This window comes from Ciconia boyciana, chromosome 3 (genome assembly GCF_034638445.1).
Source record: "Ciconia boyciana chromosome 3, ASM3463844v1, whole genome shotgun sequence".
Classification (NCBI taxonomy): Eukaryota; Metazoa; Chordata; class Aves; order Ciconiiformes; family Ciconiidae; genus Ciconia; species Ciconia boyciana.
Genome location: NC_132936.1, coordinates 42,486,107 through 42,495,546, shown reverse-complemented (window position 1 = coordinate 42,495,546; position 9,440 = coordinate 42,486,107). Strand labels below are relative to the sequence as shown.

Below are 9,440 nucleotides of genomic sequence, written 5' to 3'. Positions count from 1 at the left end.
GCAATTTGACCAATGATTATTTCAGAAAACAATGGTAGATGAGATCTGTTTGTCTGCATACTCACTCTTGCAGGTGGTTTGGGTGCGTATCCTCCCTATTCTCCAGTGCCAGATACGATGCGTTAAGGATGCTGTTCTGGCAGGTACGATGCTGCTTCCCAAACAAAGCTGTAATATGACCTACTTTGCTCAGTCTAGTACTATTCAATAATAAGTGGCCTCTATTGGGTTTCTACATGTAGACAACATCAAACACGTTTCACTGAAGCATTTAGATATTGATTTTACTCAGCCTGGGAACTTCAAAGTGGGTTCTTTCCATGTCGCCTTGAAAACGCATCATCTCGCTCCCGTGCTATAGATTCTCTGTTAGTGCACGTGCACACAGACTCCCCCAGCTGCTAGTCGTCCCTCTGCTATTTGTTTCTAAATTAAGGGCAATTGCTGCATCCCTTTATCCCCTAACGGCAATAACTATTGTGTATAGTAATGTAGGAGCTGTCACTGCTGCTTGGGTTCCCTACTGTCACCCAGCCGTGTCCCAAAACATGTTTTTTTAACCAGATTGCAAAATAAAGCACTGGTCCCAAATAGGAGCACTGGGGACACTGGAGGATTCTTTAAAATTTGTGAGCCTGTTTCTATAGCTTCAAGGAGTGTGTTACGTTTTTACCATGCATTTGTTCATCCCATCATGTGCTCTGGGGCTCTGTCTCTAGCTAACAGCTTCGTGGAGATTTTTTGCTGTTCTCCACCTATAGGGACTGCGTTGTTGGTTTCTTTTGCTTTCTGTTTTCTTGGTTTGGGGAGAAGATCTATATCAATTAGGTAGAGATCCAAATGCAACTGACATTTTGTTAAGAGCTAACCAGAAACTGAAAAAGGGATATCAGATACACTTTCAGTAGGGGGGTTAAATGCTGCTCTTGAGCCAGATTTCCAAGCACAAGGTGATACTCTTTTTCCCAGAGTTCTCCCAGTAATTTCAGGTGTGGGGAAAGCATCCCTTTCCTGTCTCAATTTATTACATTATTTTTCTGCACATCATTACATTGCTGCCAGTGTTCAATCCAAAGCCAGTTGCATCCATTGTCAGCCTCAGGCAGAAAGTGGCTTAGGGTCTTTGGTCTTGAAACGTAGGTGTTTAAGCAGGCTATCCTGAACCCTGTTTCATCCTGCAGCAGGAAAGCCTCTGGCATCAGAGGGGATCCACGAAATGGAGCCCTACCCAGGTGCGGGCCATGTTCTTGCCCTGCATTTAGGACCAAAAAAAGTCATTGCCCACCTAGAGTCAGGAGGAGGTGGTGTCTTCTGCAGCCTGCCACAGGGGCACAGACCAATGTCCCCCCTCCTTATCTATGGGCCAACGCAGATGCCCAAGTGAAACATCTGTATGTCACATCCACAGATCCACCCTTCGAAGTTGAGTGTGTGGTACATAATCAGAAAAATGAGCAAGTAAAGGTTGTTTTTTAGGGTCTCTTTTGATACAGAGTCTTTATGTAATGTATTATCATGGTACGCTGGATGTGATGTTGTTATTATTCTGCCTAGACTAGCATCACTAGGTCAAATGGCAGTTATTTTCTTATAGAAAATAATGAGTTAAGAGCGCCACAGCAAATGAAAACCAACAAGCACCTGAAGCAAAGGAGCAGCAACACTCTGCTGCAGGAGGTCAGCTCTCTTTCAAACACAGCACTTTTGCTTCTTCATCAGCACAAAGGAGTGTTCTTGACCAGGTGCCATTCCTGATTGATTGTTTAGTAATCTTTCCTCCTAAAAATTTAGGGCAGATAGACAGCACATCATTTATATTCACAGCAATTATTTCCTGCAAATGTTATTTATTGAAAGGCTGAACACAGAAACTGATGTGATACCCCAGTAATATGCAAGGAGGTTTGAACCAAAGCAAGATTAATCGCGTGGGGCACCCCATGAGGAAAGCATTGCGTCTGGGAAGCGCAGCCAAGGCGAACAGTGGTGGTGCCCATTACCTTTGCAGCACCTGGAGTTCTGGGCACTTGCCTCGGCTTTCTGGGAAAAAGCTGCCTGGGGCTCCAGTCTTTGCACGGACGCTGCTTTGGGTATTTCCACACTTTGGTATTGCCAAACACCGCCCGCTCAGTCAGCACTGCGGAGCACACGTTTCTTCACCAGGACTTTGATGACAGCAGATGGTTAATCAGCAAATAGTGCCAAAGGCAGAAAGGATGGGGTTGTTGTTTTAAGTCTGAATCCTTACGGTGATGAGGATGTTAGAGCACTTTCTGCATGTATTACCAAAAAAAATGAGACCATGGGTAAATCAGGAGAATTTGATACTGCCAAAGTGAAAAGCTTTGGCTGTTACATTTCTTTATGCATAACATATACCGATTAACAATTGCATGTTTCTTTCAAAGGAGCACACTTGATTCACTGTGGTTTAAAGAAGGTGGAAGAAACCCTGACAGAGAATAAAGATGAGATACAAAAACCTGTAGTAAAGGAATGCCTCAGTGGAGATCGCTTTTCTGCATCCTTCCTGCTTTCCCTGGAGCTAAGCGCAGTGCTGCGCAGGACCAGATCCTGCTCATTTTTTCAAGGCCCGTCATCTTCGGTTTCACTCTTTGTATACAGCAATTGTGATTCTGTCCTACATGTTAAAATAAGGATATTAGCAAGCAGAGAGATTGCCTTCCCGAGCCGTGAGATAAAGTGATGGAGTCAGTCTGCTTTATGAATGCTAAAAGAGAACGTGCAGTATCTGGAAAACACTAAACTGACCTGTGAGGTTTGAGACCTGCCTATAAAGTTCCCATTTAGATGAGATGCTTTCAGAGTGGGTAGGCCAAACTACACTCTTCCTAAGTATCTGCTAATAACCTTAATGGAGTGCAAAAGCACGGAGAGGCACCAAAAGGGATTTAAGAGTGGGGAGAGCAGGAAGGGCAGGAATGTCACTCTGTGTATAAAATCCCACACCCCGAATCACACAGAGATGCTGAAGTAGGCAGAGGCCTCTGGAGATCGAGATCGTCTCATCCATATCTCAAAACGAAACACTCAAATCTACACGTTCACATGTATTCAAGATGGCACTTATGGGCACAAACATCACAACATTATCGTTTGACCAAAAACCCTGGAGGAGCAAAAGCATTGTCAGGAAAAGAGGAGGTCGGAGTCATAGGATGAGATCTACAAACATGCCTGAGGGCACTGGCGCACCCGAGGCAAAATCTCCTCGTGACTCAGTGCTGCGTGACTTAGCGGTTCAGATCAGTAGGAAACGTAGCCCCAGGGCAGAAACCCGCATTCCCCACAGGCTGCATGCAGAGGATGAAAAGCCCAAGAGTGGGTTCTTGAAAAGCTGGCAAGGTGAGTGGGGAGTGAGCAACCAGCTGTGGGAAAGTGGGTGGCCATTAGCAGCGAGAGCAGACGAGGCAAAGCCCCTCGAAGACAGCTACGCCCTTTGCTCCGTTTGGGATTCTCGTCTGGAGCTGGCTGCCAAAACTTGCCCAGGCGTTTCTTACAGGAGGCAAAGAGCTTTCCTGCTCCGTCCCAGCTTTGTATGCCCATTCGCCCACAAACAGAGCACTGGCTGGGGAGAGCAGCTGTGCTCGCAGCCCCGCACATCTGATGGGAGCGGGTCATGAATCCAGGACACCCACCATGTTCACAGGCTGCCCTCGCTGCCAAACTATGACCACTTTGGATGAGTCTCAACCTCCTTCATTAAGGAAATTCCAGTTGTTATGGCCCATACCCTGTTGTGGGAGGTGGGATCCCATGGGAAGCAAGCATTCAAAGATGTTTCTCCAAAAGAGGCAGCACAAGAGTGAAGCCTGGGCTTTGCGTGTTCTGGGGAAATACTCCGAACACTCAGGTGAGATATGAACTTAGAAGCAGTGTTGCTCTGAGGGTTTCATCAGCACTGTTTCCAAAGCCATCAAGGCAGCGGTTTCTTTTGCCAGGGCCTCTGGGAATTTGGTGCTGCTCTCCCTCAGGGGGGTTGAGAAATCCCACCCAGAAAAACAGAACACACCCAAAGGTCCTGCTGAAGCCAAGTGACAACAGCAGAAGGGGAGACATGAACAAGGATCTCCCTGAGGACTTAGACCACCCTAATTCCTGCCAGCATCTACTGGGGGTGTCTGAGTAGCAGTCGGGGTGGGGGGAGCAGCAAAAAACTGCATTTGGCTAGGCTAGCCCCTTTCCTTCAGGCAGCACAGCCAAGCTTTGAAAAGACAGAGAACAAAAGGCTGACTGGCTAGCAGGGGAAGAAAGTGCTGGAAAGGAATTTGTTTCTACAGGAAGCTCAATGGCTTGTTGTAAAACAGACTGCAGTTCTGTTGTTTCCACGTTAAACCCTAGAAAGGGGCAGCTCCAGCAAGCAGCGGATTTTCTGGTGCAGAAACAGTAGAGGTTTGAAAAGGACTAAAGGCAACTTGAGCTTCCCAGCTGGATCGGTAGTAAAAAATAATAACCGAGAGCAAGCTTTTTTCCCTTTTCTTCTCCTCCTTCAAGAAATTCTCTGGTTTCATCTTTTTGAGTCTTAAACATTCATTTAATCCCAGGCTTGCCTTTAAGAAAAAAGAAAACGTGTAGAAGGCCTTCTACACCCCAAATCTATAGCAACACTTCCAATTTTCTTTACCAGAAATAGCAAAAGGAAATGAAAAGCAGGTGTGGGAAGGCTTTTCTGAATGATGCCAGGGCTGTGCTTTAACCTTTACTGGAGGGAAATACATATCTGTGCATGCCAGGCTATTGCCTTATTGCATAGTTCCCTTACAGCCACAAAAATCTGACAAAAGCAACCAAATACTCTCAAGTTCTTCTAAGCATCTTTGCTGACAGGCTGTGCCACTGAAATATTTCACTGACCTTTGACAAAGACAGTAAATATGGTTTGCTAGGCTGTAGGGAGGAAAAAAATCAGGGCATTGGGGATCTCAGAATTAAACAAAGAAAATGGTAACATTAAAACAACTTTGGAGACCAGTGGGAAGAAAAATAGGCATCTCGTCTATCTCTCGATCACTCCATGTCCTTCTTGCTTTTTGCATATATTAGTGGTACTTTCTCTGAGTTACTTGAGATGGCTTTGGTTTGATCCTGCCAGATGCTGAGCAACAAGCCACTGCCAGCCTCAGCAGCTTGCAGCAATCGAGCTGAGATTAGTCCCAGATTACGCCGGTGCAGCCTGCGAAAGCCAGTCATTCTGTTTTTCATTTCTGTGGCAAAACTGCAAGATCCTGGAATTTGTTCTTTCTCCTCCTATATACCATTCAACGAAGCAAGAATGAATGCCCTGGAGCTAGCCGTACACTGCCAACTCAAGCCTTTAAAATGAACACAAAAATCACAGCCCAGCCTGAACAGGGAAATGTAAGCCTGAACCTGGCCCCAGCGACAGCGGCTGCTGGAAAGGCCCCCTGAGGCGACTCCAGTGCTGTAATAACCTACGTAAACAGGGATGGTGTATTTTCTTTATCCTCCGCCTTGCTTCAGTGGAAAGGGGCGGAAAAATAACTCACTTGCGTACACAGTCATTTAGGCCCAGTCATGATTCCTTTAGAGCCTGTGCCAATGGATTTTAGTCATTCTCTGGCAAAGGTTTCTCTTTTAACCACAAACACTGAATAGTTACTGGGTGAGTCACCACCCTGAGTAATCTAATTCCTTGACCAGTACATGCTTGCTTCCTGCGCTGCAGAGTGTCTTTCTTCACTCGGATATTTTAACATGTGCCTTTCCTGCAGGGTTCTTCTTTCCTGCAGTGCCCAGTGTTGCAGGGCTGGGAGTCCAGAGGAGTCCAGAGGAGTCCAGAGTCCAGCTTCCAGGGCAATTCCCGCTGCAGACCCCTGTCTGCCTCAGGGCTGGGAAAGGCACCGTAGCCCACTGGCCTCCCTTGCCTCAAAGCCAGCATGTGCTGTCCTTGGGACAGCAGCAAGCTCAGGGTTAGAAGGTAATTTTTCAGTCAGCAAGCCTTTACTCAGCAACTCTGGTCATATCTGGAGGCATAATGTGGCTATGCAGATTTACCAGCAAATTGTAAAACAGCCAAACCTGCAACATTTGCCTTGTACCAGTCTCCCGGTCAGCCCTTTGGACAAGAGCAGTCAGTGCCCACGGGCTGCTTGGACTGACTTGAGGAAGGGAACGCTAATAACAACCGCAAGCAGCACGGGACGCTGTCAGTACAAACCACATGGGATGGTGTTGGTGCAAATCTTTTGCAAGGGGTGTGGACTGTTTTCCCTTTCTCATGTACTGGCTTTACAAGATAATGTACTGCTACAAAATCATGGGGTTTAGAAACACTAGAGAAAAAAGGTATTTTTTTCCCCTTTAAAAGATGTAATGTTTCAGGAGCACTTAAACGCTCAAGGATTAAATTGTGGTGAGTGTTCGCAAGCCACCTTTTGAAGAACATTATTAAAATCTTTCCTAGCCCCTTCTTTCATGATTGCAGCTTTCTGTTTCATTTCCTATTTATGGGGGACTGTGCTTTCCTCGGGGCATCTTCTGGCCACTACTTACTGCAAGCTCCTTCTCTTCAGGGCAGGAACAGCGAAGAGAGGCAGCGAGAAGGGAGGATTAAATTATACTCTGATATTTTCAAGCCAAGAAAAGAAGACTATAATAAAAGTACTCTAATATAAATTTATGATCCTGGTAGAAAACTGTCCCAGAGTAAGGTGTCTTTGTGCATTTATGTATATATGAGTACTGCTGACAAACAGAGCAGATCCAACTGTGGCTATGTCTGATAGCCTATATGTCTGCTAGGACCATTAGGTCCTCTCCTGACCTAATCTATATGCATACCTATCCTCAAAACACACACACACTCCTTGAACAGGGGAAGAAAAAGTGTTTTACGTGAATTGTCCAAAGACATGATCGATCCTGAACTTGGTGACTGAGCAAAAAGATCGTTATTCTCAATTTTAACACCTGTCTTAATGCTTTTTAAATAATTACACCACGTTGCTTGTAGGTATTAATCTGAGGTTTTGATATTTCTCTTTTCTTTTTTAAATCTTGTTATCAATAATCTGGCCATCTCAGGACTAGAGAATGCTGTCTGTAAAAACACAGGCCATTTGCATAATAAGCTGTTTAACAGTGATTTTGCTTTAGAAAGGGTATTTTTTCATTACATATGGAATACAAACACCATCGAAAAACAGAAATAATAGAAGAAAGCAGAGCCGTTCAGAGACACCCCTGAGGAACCCAGTTAGCTGAGCCAGCACTGTCCACAACACACCAGTCAGCGGAGACTGGAACAAATGCTATTTGGTACCATTTCCAACAGCTGGGGCTAAACATTTCCATATTTGATGTGACATAACGTACTGTTGCCTCTGCTCTCATCGTCCTTCTGTCGCCTGATGTTTTTCCGTCATTACTGCAGAAGCACGCCAAGTCAGACTGGAAAGGACAGGATGATATCATCACCTACTCCAGTTGTTCTCAACCTTCCTTGAACTGTGGGCCTTGAACATCTTCTCTGGTCTTCTTCTGAGGTTAGTAGGTGGCATGGGGAAACTCAGGTGGCTTTTGAGCATAACCTGACATCACGCCTAAGGCAAATCATCGCCAAAATGAGTGGTCCTCCACCTCATCATCATCCCCATCAGTTACTTGTGTCCTCTTTCCTCTAGGGTGCTGGCATTCATATGAGGCCAGGGTCCTCCAGCACAGGAGCTGAAACAGCAGGCAGCAGCTCACCTTGTCTTCTGGGGTTAGTTTCCTGCTGGCTTTCTGCCCCAGCCAGGTCACTGCAAACCGCACTTGGTAGCGGTGCAGGGAGCTGTGGGACCACAAGGGGCCAGAGGTAGCAGGGCATTTTCAAGGCATTGGCTGCATCAGCTTAGTTGTAGCATAAAACTGAGCCTTGGCTTGCTTGCATGGATGGCCCTCAGGCCAGCCTGTGAAAACCACTGTGCTCCCTGGTCTGAATCAGGCAGGTCCATGCTTTACAGATGGCTGTCAAAACTTTTTTTTTTTTTTTAACTTCCACTCAGGAAGTTTATCATCACTTAGAAGTTATCTTGGTTTAGCTCCTTAACATTCCTTATAATAAGAATAATTTTGTCCTGTATATAAACCTTATGTAGCCTAAATAATGGGAGCAAGATAAGGCCTAAAAACTTAAATTAAGCCTTCAGACTCTCAGCCACAGGCCCAATGCAGGAAAAATACTGATGTCCCCCAATGCCTGTGGCAAACACTGTGGAAAGGAAGTAATCGAGGGTAACGCCCAGATATGCCCAGCAGCAAACTTCTGCCCCTGCTGCACAGCCCTGAGTTACTGACCTGACTCTCAACCCTTCGTGCCACCCAAGAGCCTCGTCCCTCCTCACCCTGCCTCCATCACAGCTCCGGTCGATCTCAGGTGTGGGGCTCAGCCTCCTCCTTCCCAAAGCCAGAAATGGTTGTATCACTATAGACTTTCTGTCAGTAGTGTGATAAAGACACATCATTCAGAAAGGCAACTGATCTCATCCTAAAGACATGAAGCAATGTCAGGCCCACCACCATTGTGGTAAGCTATTTCAATATTCATTTACCACCACTGCTAGGAAGCTGGTTTTATTTCAAGGTTGAATTCATTTAACTTCAGCTTACAGATATTGGATCTTGTTACGTTTTTATATATGACATTAAAACATTGCCCTAGATCTCATTTCTCTGTGTAAATATCTATAAACACAGATCAAGTCACCTCTCAGCCTGCATAAGCCTTATTTTTGGGGCTGGTCTTCCAGCCCTTGGGTCATTTTTGTAGCTGTCCTTTGAATTCTCTGCAGTATTTCACATCTTTCTTGAAGCATGAAAATGAGAAGTGGACAAAGTATTGTAATAGCAGTCATTAATTCAAAATCACTTTCCTTCTTTTACTTCATACTCCCTTATTATACATCTATGGGTTGCACTGGCCAATTTTTGCGTTAAGTGCTTGTGGTTGGGTAATTATTTGCAATGACCCCTGTGTCCTTCTGTTCAGTACCACTTTCCAAGAAAGTGCTCCTCATTCTGTGCAAGTTTTTCAATCAAAAGATAATGCAGTATTAAGTCAAATGGCTTTGAGAAGTATAAGTGTATATATCGATGCAGATCTGCGGGCCAGTAATCCTCTCAAAAAAGGGTAACAGGTTTGTGTGATGAGACATACCATCCCTGAAACCATACTGACTGACATTTACTATAATTCTAGATGTAACTAGAGCTTAGTTTATTGTTTGTAGAGTCCTGAATTCACTGTTCTATTATTTTGACCAAGGTCTTCATCAGGGTCTTATACTTCCCTCAATCACACTGCTCACTCCTCGCCGAAGCATCCAAGTTTTTTCAAGCTCTGAGCACCCTGACTCACTCCTTTCAGCCTCTTAGCTATGCGTAATCTGAACAGGCTGATTTGAAAATTTTGATCTTTA

At 45.1% G+C, this 9,440-nt stretch overlaps 1 long non-coding RNA gene across 1 annotated transcript; it reads right to left on the bottom strand.

Annotated features, from left to right (window-relative positions):
• Positions 1–1,945: 1,945 nt before the first annotated feature.
• On the bottom strand, positions 1,946–8,454 carry LOC140648963 (uncharacterized). Its single transcript, XR_012041423.1, has 3 exons — positions 8,367–8,454; positions 2,484–2,641; positions 1,946–2,273 (listed from the first exon to the last, which is right to left on the bottom strand). It is a non-coding gene; the product is annotated as an uncharacterized lncRNA (long non-coding RNA).
• Positions 8,455–9,440: the final 986 nt, after the last annotated feature.